The sequence below is a fragment of the Leopardus geoffroyi genome, chromosome A1 (genome assembly GCF_018350155.1).
Source record: "Leopardus geoffroyi isolate Oge1 chromosome A1, O.geoffroyi_Oge1_pat1.0, whole genome shotgun sequence".
In the NCBI taxonomy this organism is placed as follows: Eukaryota; Metazoa; Chordata; class Mammalia; order Carnivora; family Felidae; genus Leopardus; species Leopardus geoffroyi.
Window position 1 is genome coordinate 211,306,548 of NC_059326.1, and position 14,411 is coordinate 211,320,958.

Genomic DNA, 14,411 nt, shown 5'->3' on the forward strand with positions numbered 1-14,411 from the left:
CACCTCCAAAGATGAGATCAGATGAAAGAGGTCCTAGGAGGGTGTGTGATTTGGGAAGGTTGTATTTGACTTTACAAATACATAGAGTTTTTAAAAAATTGTAAGTGTTTATTTATTTTTGAAAGAGAGAGAGAGAAAGTATGAGCAGGGGAGGGGCAGACAGAGAGGGAGACATAGAATCTGAAGCAGGCTCCAGGCTCCGAGCTGTCAGCACAGAGCTTGACACGGGGTTTGAACTCCCAAATCCCGAGATCATGACCTGAGCTGAAGTTGGACGCTCAACCGACTGAGCCACCCAGCACCCTGATACAGATTTTTTTTAACAGTGCTATGATGTGAGTGATTTTTTTACTCTTTTGGTATTTTTAGCATTTTTCTTTTTCTTTCCTCTTCTTTCTTCTTCTTCTTCTTCCTCTTCTTCTTCTTCCTCCCCCTCCTCCTCTTCTTCTTCCTTTTTTTTTCCTTTTGAGAATGGAATATAGCCCTGGAAGAAGAAAGATGAAGAACCAAAGGCAAAACCCTTCCCATCCAGGAAGGAGGAGAAAGAAGAGAGGCGTGGCAAAAAGCAACACAATGAAGTCAGGGACAGAAAGGGTCTGGGGGGGAGGGCAGGGGGCGAGAACCAAGGAACCACAGCTTCTAGCGGAGAAAGGGAGGGATGCAAAAGGGTGAAGGCAGGTCAGGGACCAGCAGATAAGGAGAAGCGTGGTGGGAGCCTGGATGCAAACGGGGATTAGGCAGCCGTTTTTTACCCTGCCTGTGCATCTCTGGAAAAACAGAGAAATCAGGACCTAAACCTCTTGAAGTAGAAGCTCCTCAAGTGACACCAGACACAGTAGCTTTGAAACACTCATACGATTGCGGTGTGCAGCCAAGGTTGGGAACCACGACTGAAGGCATAGAAAGCACGAGTCAGGGAAGCTGAGGAGTGTAGTTCGTTCTTTCATAACGTCGGACAGATGCAGAAAGGAGTGCCTTATAAATAAAAGTTATTAGAACTTGGTAAAGTACCAAAAGGGTTGCCAGCGTCAAGGGAGACCTGAGGATATTATGGGCTAGGATGAAGAAGCCTATAGAGCAGAAAAGATTAAATATTTGAGGAAGGTAGAAAAAAGGGGAAATGGAAAAAAAAAGAGTTTAATGATTCTAGACTTTGTTATTTGTCAGGCATTTTACATATGCTATCACCATTATTATTCCTTTTACTGGTGATTAATAACCACTATTATTATTATTTTTGAGGCATATATTACTGCATCCTATTTACGGGGAGGCAACCAAAGCTTAGGAAAGCCAAATCAATAGCAAGGGCTCAAACCCACGCCAAAGGTATTCAGCAAAGGAGCAAGGTCTTGGAGGCAGTGGGCAGGGATGGGCTCCAGGACTCAGCCAGAAGAGTGGCTTGAGGGAAAGGAAGAACACATCCACTGAGACAGAGATGAGACAGAGACGAGCTAGAAGGGAGCAGGCCAAAAGGGACCAGAGCACGTTAGTGTGGAGAGGAGGACGCAATGGTGGTAAAACAATTGTGGTGCAGAAAGTAAAGAGATTGTGGCTCACAGCCAACTTCCTTCATCATCTGAGTATTCACTGACGGTGAATGCCAGTGGTTAGGGACATTGTGTGTTGCACAACCGAGCAGAAAGCCAGTCTTGCCCTTCTCTCCCAGTGGGCTGTGCATTAGTCACTCAACAACCAATCTGTCACCTGCTGGAAGCCGTGAGCATGGGTGAACTGAGCTGCCTGTCCCTGACTGGAAACCACAAGGAGGAAAAGCAAGGTCCCTTACCTTCTGAGAACTTACAGGCTGGAGTTACCCAGAGCGCTATTCTTTCACCAGCTATTAAAATGGTCTGACTAGAACAGCTCTAAGAAAACTAAGTGATCCTTTGCCTTGCAAAGGTTCTATAGAAATATTCTGTCATTGAAGATCCTATGTCACCCAGTGGTTTTAGAAATAAATAGGAGTTGCCTACTTTTATGGCCACCATGAGCGAACGTAAATGTACCTGGACGATCACAGAAAGCATGTGAAGGCTGTGCCTGAAAGGTGCATCTCCCCCTAGACTCCCACCAAAGACCAGATGGAGTCTATGGCCATGTTATTGGAACAGAAAGCACCAGGTGATTGTACCTATGCAGGTGCATCTGGACTTCCAGTCCAAAAGAATCACCAAAGCATCCTGGGGTCTTCAACATCTTCCTGAGACCTGGCAAGTGGCTGCTGAAGAATATCATTTGCCAGTTATTCCAGAGTGGCAGTAAAAGTGGCACCGAAGGGGGAAAGCCCAGTGTTCCAATTAACTTTTATTTTTGAAACTCAATAGCCTTTAAAATAGCTCTCTGGAGGGGCGCCTGGGTGGTGCAGTTGGTTAAGCGTCTGACTTCAGCCAGGTCATGATCTCGCGGTCCGTGAGTTCGAGCCCTGCGTCGGGCTCTGGGCTGATGGCTCAGAGCCTGGAGCCTGTTTTTGATTCTGTGTCTCCCTCTCTCTCTGCCCCTCCCCCGTTCATGCTCTGTTTCTCTCTGTCCCAAAAATAAAATAAACGTTGAAAAAAAAATTTTTTTTAAATATCTCTCTGGTACCCCTCTGGGTTATGAAACAATCAGCTGCAGGATTAATCGATGGCACCAAACAGACATTAGCGACTCACTAATTGAGAGATAACTATTTGATTTAGGCAGTTACTATTTATTTTAGCACTTTTTTGCAAGAGAAAAGGTGGCCGTCGTGCATGGTTTTGTTATTAGCAAATAAAAAGACCCTGTTAGAAAAAAATAAATCCTACATTTGTGGAAAACAACAAAAGAGTGGCCCTACCACCTTTTTTGCGTTATACTAGGGTGGCGGAAAATAAACACAGCACCCTGGAAGTTTCGGCTTCGGGGTATCAAAAAAGAAAGCAAAACCTGCCTTAGGTCACTGTTTATTTTCTTTTGTCCCTTTCACTCTGACCCCTCCTTCTTCTCACGGAAGGGGGGATTCAACTCCCTGGAGCCCCCCCTCGAATATTGTCAAGCTGCTGTTCCTCAGAAATAAAGAAATTTGACACGGAGACACTCCACATCTTGGCTGCCAGGAGAAATACCATCTTCGAGGTCATTCCATGTATTGAGACATTTGTTATTATTGTTTTGTCAGTGTATTTTCTGGTGCAGTCCCAGCGGAAGGTGTGGGGCCCATATCACGCAAGACTAATGTGGGATCATCGGTTTTTTCTTCTCCGCGTCTTTGCTGTATTCCGGAGCCCCAACCCACCTCCCTCACCTTGTAAAACTGGCAGGCTCCGGACATTTTGCATGCTGAAGAAAATCACTGTTTTGCCTCCAGCAAGGAACAAGAATGTTGCAACACTGACTCCTCCTCTCATGAAGAAAGAGTGAACAAGTGCACCGAGTTGAGCTTCTCACAGAGCCACCGGGCTGGGGACGGAGGCGCCCAGGTTGGGCTCCTAAGACTCCAGTCTTCTGGACTTCTCCCCACCCCCGCTCCCGCCCCCGCCCCCTTCCCGTCTTACTCCCTCCTCACCCTCTGTCTGGATTCTACCGGCTGTTCTTGAAACAGCTTTGCACCCATTGGATCTCCACGTCCTTTTGCAGGAAGTGCTCACGGACTGTTACGGCAGATTTTGCTCCCAGGCAAAAGTGAGTAGACTGCGGCAGACGCGGGGGGCTGCGGGTTCGAGGCCGGCGAGTTGGCAGGGTAGCGCGCGCGCGGCGCTCGGACTGCGGGTTCGAGCCCCGCGTGCGGCACGGACTGCTGCCCAGAAAGCGCCAGAACCCAGCCGGAGGCGGCAGAGTTGCTGCCCAGCAGCGGCCGCAGGTGCGAAAGTCTGAGCGCAGTCAGCATTGCTGGCCCCCTCGGAGAAGAACTAAAAGTGCCCCCTCACCTTACAACTGCACACATTCGGCTTCTTTGTAAGGCATCTTCGGATGCGCCCTGGAGAGTGAGTTTCGGCGTGAGCGTGACGCCGGGATTCTCACAATGTAAATTATTTACGTCAAACTGAAAAGAAAAAATAGCGGGAAGGGGCTCGGGCAGGAGAGGTGATGCCCGCGGGCTGGCGGGGCCCCGGGGCGGCGGCGCAGCCTCCCGGGCAGCAGGCGGGGAAAGTTCGGCGCGGCGCGCGCCGGCCCGAGAGGCGGGGCTCGCCGGCGAAGGCGGTGGGCGCCGAGGCAGGTGGGAGGCCTTCCAGCCGGGGAGGCGGCCGCGAGCCGGGCCCGCGGGCGGGCGCGCTCAGGTAACTGGGGATCCGGGCGCGGTACTGGGGAGCCGGCCAGCGGGGCGGGAGTGCCGGCTCTTGGAGCAGGAAAACATCCTCGTAGTGACCTCTACCTGCATCCTGGGGAAGCCGCCCACGGTGCCCTAATGACTAGCCATTTAGGGTTTTATATGATTGGGCTTGAAAACGGTTGCAAATAGTATTCTTAATCTGGAGCGATTCGTTTGTTTTCATTCATCAAGTTCACTGGCAGAGATTGCCCCCAGTGTCATGCTCCGTGGTCAGTGGAGTGCGCCTCTGGCTGTGCAAACTTGGGCAAGGCACTAGTCCTCTCTGGGCCTCTGTTTTCTTTGCAACATTTAGGGAAATTAATCATTCCATATACATATCCCATTAAACGTTATATGTGTGTATACATGACATATTTTATGTATAATCATATAAAATATGCTAATATTCTATATGATATATATTATATATTTTAATATATCGTAACATATACAATTATATATCCTATAATATTTTATATATATAAATGGGGTAAATGTATTGAATAGTGTAAGGAAGAAGCAGATGAAATTTTTAATTTTAGTGATTCTTAAAAATTGGGAATCATGGGTCCTTTGGAGAATTATCTATGAGTTCTCCCCCAAGGGAAAAAATGTTCTTATGTACTGTACATAAAGTTTTGCAAGCAATCCCTCAAGGTTTGTAACTCTCCTTGAAGACCCTGCCTGAACCCCAGGCAAACATTCCTTTCCTTCCTTTTGAGGACATTTTGTATCAAGACCACCCAGCTAAACCCCTGCTGGCAGCTGGTCTGGCTACGGAAGTAACAGCCTTCCTCTGGAGTCCGGAGTCAGCCTTGCTGCTCAAGGAGAAAGCGCTTCTGTCCTAAGTAAGCTCCTGGGACACTGTTTCCCAAAGGCTTCGCCAACCTCTGCTTCCTGGGGAGCCCTCCTCACAAACTCTTTTAATGACTTTCCTAAGGTGATGGTCCTCAGCCCTAGAGAGTTCAGTACTACAAACAGCACTTGAGAGCCACCTGTAAAAGGTCACCGTCTGTCTCAAAGATAGCTCTTCAGGTCACTAGCTGAATGCCAGAAAGTGGAGCCAAAGCTTTGTTTTGAAGGAAACAAAGTGCTGTTTTCTCTCCAGTGCATGGTAGGAGTAGTGACAGTGTTCTTTTGGACCTGTGGACCTTCTTTTAAAGTACTGAGGACTCCTGCCTCGTGGGACCTGGGTCTTCCATTGGCAATGCCAGCAAGGTACAGCAGAGGACACGTGGAGCTTTGGAACCCCACAGACTGGGCTTCAAATCTGGGCTCCCACACTCCGACAAGTTACTGAATTACTCTAAGCCTCACTTTTCCTGTTTGTGAAATGGGGAGCAATACTGCGTTTCTTGCACGGTTGTTAGGGAAATGGAAACTGAAAAATGGAAATGCCTGGTTCATAGTCAGTAATAAGCTGCTGTTAGGAATATTAATGTGAGGTTATAAGTAAGTGTTAAATAGTTCCATGCTTTTTTAGGACAGCTTACTTTCTCTCCTACGGGGCTTATGTCAGCAAAAGAATGAGTAAAGTCACTTCTGGTCTAATTATTCTCAGGGATGAGTGGTGAGTCTAGAATACAGAGTTGGCTTCCCTGCTTCATCTTCGTCAAGCAGAGCACTCTGTGTTGCCCGCAAATAACATGTGTCCAGACTGGCATGGATTCTCGACCCTTCCTCTCAATTCTCTTTTGGCCCATAATCTTGAACGTGAAATGTCTAGCTTTCTGCTCTTAGTGACAAACACTTCAGCGTGGAGACTCGAGCGGCTTCATGGTTACATCCATCTCCAGATACGCGAGAAACTGTCTCTGTAAAGAGAAATGTCTCCACTGTCATCGTTCACAGTGTGGCTCAGATAGCCAACTCAACTTATTCTCTCTGGTGTCTCTCCGTATCTCTCTTTTCCTCTCTCTCTTAGTTACAGTTACCCCTCAGTTATAAGAAGCTGGATGACGTAGAAATGTGGGAAAGAAATGCCAGATTTTTATAGGGCAGTTGGATCCCCTTCAAGTAGCCCTTCCAAAGATCCATCAGTATATTGTGGCAAGGCAGTCTTGCATGCAAAGGTGACAGTATTGATATCTGCTGTCCCTAGAGCCATTAAGATGAATGAAGCGCTTTTCTACATCACCTCAGTTAATTCTCACAGCAACACTGCAAGGTATGTGTTATCATCTAAATCTTTACAAATACATCGAGGTTTATAAAAATTTACATTACTTGCCCGATCTGCAGAGCTGGTGAAGGCAGAGCTGGGATCCAAGCCTGGGATCCCTGGACTTGAATCCCAGTTCTGCCTGACTTTGGCACTCACTTTTTTCATACTAGGTTAGTGCTGCCACGCTTCCTGGCACCAGAAAGTTGCATCATGCCAACTGGGTCCCAACCCAGTTCTTTAGAACATTTAGGGCAGGAATAACCAAATCTTCTAGGTGATTGAAGTGGTGTGAACATATACTTTGCATGAGATACATATTAACAGGCAGCAACAATGAAATCGCCTGTGAAGAATAATTTTCCCAGCCCTTTCCAGATCCAGCTGTGACACTCCAGTTAGGCAATACTAAACCTCAGCAGGCGAGGCTGGCTCTGGGCCACCAACTTCCTGAGGGACTCTTTTAGCTTAAAAAGAGCCCTGGAATCTCCATTCTCTGCTACTTTAAAAAGGAACCTGGTCACCCTTTACGGTAACCTCCCTGTATTAAGCATTTATTCATTGAACAAATAACTTGCTGAGCTCTGAAAAAGACAGACAAGGTCCTTGCACTTGTGGAGCTTCTGTGCTAGAGAGAGTGACAGATAAGAGGCAGGTGAGCAAATACATAAATAAGATAATTTCAGATATTAAGAAATGCTATGAAGAAGGTAAGGAGAGGCGGGGGCTAACAGGGCTTGGAGGCAACTTGAAATAGGGCAGCCAAGGAGATTTCCACAAAAAGGTCATTCTTGAACTTGAACTTGTATAATAAGAGGGAGCCAGTCTGATGAAAGTCTGGGGAAAGGACTGCCTTAGCAGAAGAACCTCCAGGGAAAGATCTGGAAGTGGAATAAATGAAGCAGTAGAGGGGTGCCTGGGTGGTTGGGTCGATTAAGTGTCTGACTCTTGGGTTTGGCTCAGGTCATCATCTCTCGGTTTGTGGGAGCCCCCGTGTTCAGCTCCGTGCTGACAGTGCAGAGCCTGCTTGAGTGTGTCTCTCTGTCCCTCCCTTGCTCGTGCTCTCTCTCTCTCTCTCTCTCAAAATAAATAAACATTGGGGCGCCTGGGTGGCGCAGTCGGTTAAGCGTCCGACTTCAGCCAGGTCACGATCTCGCGGTCCGTGAGTTCGAGCCCCGCGTCGGGCTCTGGGCTGATGGCTCAGGGCCTGGAGCCTGTTTCCGATTCTGTGTCTCCCTCTCTCTCTGCCCCTCCCCCGTTCATGTTCTGTCTCTCTCTGTCCCAAAAATAAATAAACGTTGAAAAAAAAAATTTTTTTTAAAAAAATAAATAAACATTAAAAAAATTAAGCAGTAGAGCCTCAAATATGAGATGTCCCCTTAGAAATCAATATGGATTTTATATAGGGGAAATTACTGATTGCTTATTACATTCTTCTAGGCTGTGCTGTGGACTTAATGCGTATGTTATTTAACCTTCCCAACAGTCTGGCAAGTTAGTTATTGTTGCCTTGCTTTGATAGTGGAAAAACCAAGATCCATAGAAGGCAGGCAGCTGGCGCAAAGTTACAAAGGTGATATTTTAAATCCCATGGTCTGTTTTGCTAGCACAGCGTGTGGCTTTTGAGATCATCTCTTCCAGAAGATAGCAAGGAGCTAACAGAAGGAAAGTATCAAAAGTATATTGGGCGGCTAAACGAGGATAGTGATTTCTGTCTGATGCCCTAAATTCCAGTTGGTGTGTCTAAACTTGCACACCAGTGCAATCGTGTAATAACAGCAGCACTAGCCACATGTGACGATGAGGTACTGAAAATGTGATTAGTCCAAACTGAGGTGGCTGTAAGTGTGAAACACACCCTAGATTTCTTTAAGTTTATTTTTATTTCTTTCACGCGCGAGAGAGAGAAAGCGAGCAGGGGAGGGGCAGAGAGAGAGGGAGACAGAAGCCCAAGCAGGCTCCGTGCTATCAGTGCAGAGCCTGATGCAGGGCTTGAATTCACAAACCATGAGATCATGACCTGAACTGAAATCGAGAGTCAGGGTTTAACTGACTGAGCCATCTGGGAGCCCCTACACCCTAGATTTCAAGTCCTAATACAAAAAAAAAAAAAACCTTATTGATTTTTATATTGATTATATGTTAGAATGGTAAGATTTTGGATGCATTGGTTTAGATGAACTATATTAGTAAAATTAATTTCATCTGTTTCCTTTCATTTTTTTTTATATTTTCATTTAATAGTACTGGTATAGTCTAATAAGTTGACAAATACACGATAGGAAACTTTTCTCCCTTCTTCCTAATGTAATTTTTTCTCTAGTCTTGACCCAGACTTCTTCTGTTTTTCCCATCAGGTAAATCTCAAGAAGCTTTGAAATATCCTATGACCAAAGGGTCGTTTTGAATATAGCTTTAGATTTACCTTAAAATCACTTCCAAAGACAATGTCTTTGTCATTCTGGAACCTGGTAAAATCAGATTAGGAGACAGCCAGGCTTCATGTTTGTGTCCAAAGACCATCAAATAAGTCATGTCACTGGGGTAGTGAGTATCTCTCCCTCTCTGTCCTTTTGCTTTAAAACAGCCTGAACAATACACAGTCCCAGTTTCCAGAAGGACTTCCCCAAAAATATCACAGGCTATTTTGGTTTCTTTTGTCCATTAGCTAAAATGACCCTTGAATATCATGTCAGCAAAGTAGAGATACGATTTGTTCCTGCCATTCCATGTATTCCAGAGGGAAAGCAGTCAGATTGTGAAGTTGTTAGAGGAAGCCTCTGGCCTGGGATGTCAGAGGCCTGGATCCTATTTTTGTCTACTGGTTTGTGCGTTGCCCTCACCCTGCTTCCCCCAGCAATCCTGTAGGAAGTCCAGAGTTCATGAGATAATGTCACATAAAGTGCTCACGAAGAAACAAATGGACCATGGTTATCACTGAGGACCTGAGGACTGTAGACATTCATCTGTGGGGAAGAATTTGCTTTCCGTAGATTGAGCAAAGCACTATATGGAATGTTCTTTCAGGTATATGGTTAACATCTGTTCATTTTCACTTAAAACCTAAATCTGAGGGGGAAATGACAGAAGCTGAGCATACTCGAATTTTAGTGTATCTACATGAAAAGCGACACATATTTTTCAGCATCTTCTAAGCCAAGAAGCCTGTATCAGACTCCATAGGGAAAATAACAGAACAAAACAGGTCTTTGCTCTGGAGGAGCATGTTAACTTGTTGAGAAGATCGGCATAAACAGGAGACACCAGGATCAATGTCAGGTAACATTCTCCAAGTGTTATAGGAATGAAACAGAGTTTGGAGATTCCAGAAGGCGGTGTGCCTGAGAAAGACGAGGTAAGAGATGGTCATTGAAGGACATAAAACTAGGCTAAAGACAGATGGAATGGGGACTGGGTATCAGTATAACTTTTTTTTTAACTCCTCAGAATATTCTGTTTTTTTTTTAAGTTTATTTATTTTGAGAGAGAGAAAAAGTGTGTGTGAGCAGGGAAAGGGCAGAGAGAGAGAGAGAGAGAGAGAGAGAGAGAGAGAGAGAGAGAAGGCCCAAGCAGGCTCCACACTATGAGCACAGAGCCAGACTTGGGGCTCAAACTCATAAGCTGTGAGATCATGACCTGAGCGGAAATCAAGAGTCAGATGCTTAACCCACTGAGCGACTCTGGTGCCCCTCCCCAGAATATTCTAAAGTGAATATTCTGACGTAAAGTTGAAAACCACTGAGCAAAAGACACAAGGTTTTTATATCATGATCATGGGAAATAAAATTTAAAGGGTAATATTTTAAAGGAGATTAAATGGACAATCAGCATGTGTGGTCTTTCCGGAAATTTTATATACGCGAATATCTATCTCTGTGTGGTCTTTGGGATTCACAGATAATTGGTGTTCACAGTGATCCTACCCACTTGGAGGTGGCTAAAAGCTGTCACCAGCTGCCCATTCCCTTACTCTGTGTGTTTTTGCAGTGCCCCGTAGTTAATCCTGGCTAAGCGTCGGGCAGCTGGTATCCACAGTTTATTGTACCCACCAGACTTTGCATAAACGTTGCAAAGGGCTTTAGTATCATGCCCATTAGTGCCCCATAATAGTTATTTTACAATAACCGGTAATCGTCCCTCGCCTCTCCAACTTTACAGATTGGGAAATAGAATTTAATTCCTTGCCTTGGGCCTTGAGGCTAACTGGCAACAGTGGTGAAATTAGAATTCTCAGCCACTGAATTCCCCGGATCTGCTTCGGCTCCCGGAGTGAATCTGTGCAGTCTCCAGCTGGTGTTAGAATACTCTGTCCTGGCAATGTTATTTCTTCAATGAATGAATCAGTGTTACAGATCAGTAGGTGAAAGATGACAAGTCGGCCCGAGCTGCAGTGCTGTGACGAGCGGCAGCAGGGCATAGGCGGCCACAGCGGTCGCTCGAGGTCGGCCACTACCGTCTTGGAGTTTCTATTCCCCAGCAGGTGTTGCCATGCGTATTACAGCTCCTCCGTTCCCACCTCTGGGAAGGGAAGACTCCTTAAGCCCCAGGGCTCTTGGGCTATTCTAACTCCTCTCCTCTGAAACTCCTGTTTTCTGACAGGATATTGATTTTTATTTTGTTACACACCTGAAAAAAAGAGAAGAAAACCCAGCAATTTTTTACAGCTCTGTTTTTAAAGAAGTCTTTGTATGTTTTGGGAACTTTGGGTTTACTGCCAGTATTGAGGCCGCGGGGTCTTTATGAAAGGTAATGGGGAGAAGCTGGAGCCTTGACATTAGAGCCTCTTCAGAACAAGAAGATGGGTTAGTTTTGCCCCATCCCCAAATGATTGTTTTCTTTTTCTCTGTCTCCAAATCCATTACTGACTGGAAAACAATTTCCAATGTCTTCAGGTACAGCAAAAATCAAGCCTCTGAAACAGGCGTCCTCACCACCGATTGCTCATGGTAGTCATCTTGGGAGCTTTGAAAAATACAGATGCCCAGGCCCCACCCACAGAACCGTTGAATCAAGGCTCTGGGGATGGAACTGGGCATCAGTATTCCTTTACAGTTGTCCAGGTGATTATAATGTGCATCAGTAAGAGCAGATCTTACTGCTCAGCTAAGATCCAAATCTTAATTACTTATTTATATTTCTTTTTTTTTGTCTTGTTTTAGGTCACATGACCCCAGAGAACCATCCAAACCATATTTGTGTTGTCATTCTACACTTTGGGAAACATGGCTTCTAGAATAATATATAATAATAACAATAGTAATAACAATAGTAATAATCGGGGCACCTGGGCGGCTCAGTTGGTTAAGTGACCGACTTCAGCTCAGATCATGATCTCATGGTTCGTGGGCTTGAGCCCCGTGTCAGGGCTCTGTGCTGACAGCTCAGGGCCTGGCTCCTGCTTCAAATTCTGTGTCTCCCTCTTTCTCTCTGCCTCTCCCCCACTCATGCTCTGTCTCTCAAAAATAAATAATCATTAAAAAAATGAGAAAAAAAAGTTTTCTACTTATCTAAACTAACTCCAAACTCAATGGCCCTGCATAGCCTCATGACTAAGATTTCTGTAAGTGCAATTTGGAAATCAGATTGCCAAAAGCTTGATAATTATGAGATTGGAAGATAAAGGTTAAGGTTTTCTGCTGCCCATGTATTAAATTTCCCAATTGCTATGTTGATCTTTAGCAACACTTGCTTTCCTCTCTTAGCCATTTTAAAGCCAATTAACCCCATTCCTGTTCACACCCTTATTAAAAATATAATTACAGGGGCGCCTGGGTGGCGCAGTCGGTTAAGCGTCCGACTTCAGCCAGGTCACGATCTCGCGGTCCGTGAGTTCGAGCCCCGCGTCGGGCTCTGGGCTGATGGCTCAGAGCCTGGAGCCTGTTTCCGATTCTGTGTCTCCCTCTCTCTCTGCCCCTCCCCCGTTCATGCTCTGTCTCTCTCTGTCCCAAAAATAAATAAACGTTGAAAAAAAAAAAAAAAAATATAATTACAGCAGTATTCTCCAGGGACTGTCATTGCATACATAGACTTTACAATGTGAATTGGCCAAGAGCTAACTAGGTTGTGTAAAACCCTCTCAGCCCCGAGAGATCATTTGGGATGCAGAGGCTACCAGCCTCAGAGTAGGCTAGGTGAGTCATAAATTTTAGTTTGCAAAGAGACAATTACAAGTCACCCAAATGTAGAAGAAAAAACACAGGATACACAAAATAGTTGTAGAATCAATCTTAGAATATTTTCTCCAGGGTCGAGTTAAGTCTGTGGCTCCAGCCATTCCCGGAAGGTTATATTAATGCCAAAAAGCAACCAGTGTTTTGTACTAGATTTGGAGGGAAGGGGGGAAAGGAAATGATGCATCATTGTACTTATCTGGAGTGTTAAGGTTGCAGCATCAGAGGAGAAGAAATTGTGAAGGAGGTTGCAGAGAGAAGGGTCGGCAAAGACCCACTGGTAGCCAAGCATCATGGACACTGGTAATTTTTTATTCGCTCAACTTTTATGGAGGGCCCGCTGTAGCCCAAGGCTGTTATATGCCCTGGAGAGAGAGCGATGAAGTTCCTGTCCTCATGGAATTTACAGTCCAGTGAGAGGAAACAGATATCCACATGAAGACACCAGTAAATAAAATCCAGTAAGTTGGTTGGTGCTTTGGGGACAAATAAAGTGAGGAGGGAGTAGAGTCGGATGAAGCTGCTTTAAATAGGATTATGGGAGTTGTTCTCTCTGAAGTGTTGGCATTGGAGCTAATACATCAGTGTTAAAGCAACACAAAGATCAGGAGGAAAGAAGGCCAGGTAGAGGGAACAGCAAGGGTGGCAGCCCTGAGGTTGGGAAAGATTTGGCACTTTCGGGAAACAGAAAGGAGACCAGTATGGCTGGATCACAGTGACGAAGAGATAGAGCATCGGGCAGGAAAACAGCCCCGAGGGCCGGAGGTCATGGGATGGAGTTAGGATTTTGGTGCTTTAAGGAAACCGTTGGGAGGTTTTAAGCAGGGGAGTAATGTGTTCTACATGGCACTTTAGAGACCTCTCAGGCTTCTGTGTGGAGAATGGAGTGTAGACTGGAAGCAGAGGGAGGACATGGCAGGTACAGGAGGAGGTGACAATGGATCAGCCAAGATGGGAGCAGTAGAAGGAGGATTGGGTTCAGGAGCAAGTTTGGAGGTAGGGCCAGATGGCAGACCTCGTCTTGTCTGACATCATTTTTCCTGCCCTCTCCTGACTCAGGCCACTGGTTTTGAACCGAAATGGAATAATATCTAATGCTATTTGGAAACGTTAGGGATTTTGACCTCAGCTTATTTAAGCAGAAAAAAATCAAATTCCTGTCCAAGGAGAAACTTGTTTGTTGCTTTTTACCACATAACCATAAAAATTTCATCTTATCTCATAAGAGTGTTTTGATGGATTCTGTTGTTGTTGATTACTGTGCTTTCCATAAGGGCTGGAAATATCACATTCACATTGCTAAAGTTTATCTGTTTCTGAGTGTTTTGACACTCTGGCTGCATTTACCGAATCCTTCCTGCCATCAGGCATTTATACACGGCTTCTTGCAGTTGGTCAGTTTCTTCATGTAAATGCTGACATCATAATAGCAAGCATTTAGCAAGCAGTTACTATGTCCAAGGCATTGTTTCAAGAATTTCACATGTATTCCTCCCAGCCATCCTTTGATTAAGTGCCCTTATGATTATCATTTTATAAATGAAGAAACTGAGGCAGAAATAAAGAGGTTAAGTCATGTGTCCAAGCTCACACCGCTGGTTAAGTTGCAAAGCCAGGGTCTGCACTGAGGCTGGCTGCAGAGCACCAGGTTCTTGGTCACTAAGCTGTGCCGCTTTCCTCCTGTCTCCTTTTCTCTAATTCCTGTATAACTGAAGCTGCTACCTTCAGAGTCAGACTTGTTTCTCCTGCATAAACCCCATGGTACCACTAAGAGGCGCTTCAACAGGGCAGGGCTCCCGCGAACAGT

The 14,411-nt window shown here is 45.5% G+C and overlaps 1 protein-coding gene across 3 annotated transcripts in view; it reads left to right on the forward strand.

The window, feature by feature from the left end:
• The first annotated feature begins 3,314 nt into the window (after nt 1-3,314).
• The window catches only part of PRLR (prolactin receptor), a 165,280-nt gene continuing 154,183 nt past the window's right edge, over nt 3,315-14,411 (forward strand). For all 3 annotated transcript variants that reach the window (XM_045440461.1, XM_045440422.1, XM_045440412.1), the window contains exon 1: nt 3,315-3,645. The gene's annotated coding sequence lies outside the window, so the exon portion shown is untranslated. The remainder of the gene's footprint in view (nt 3,646-14,411) is intronic.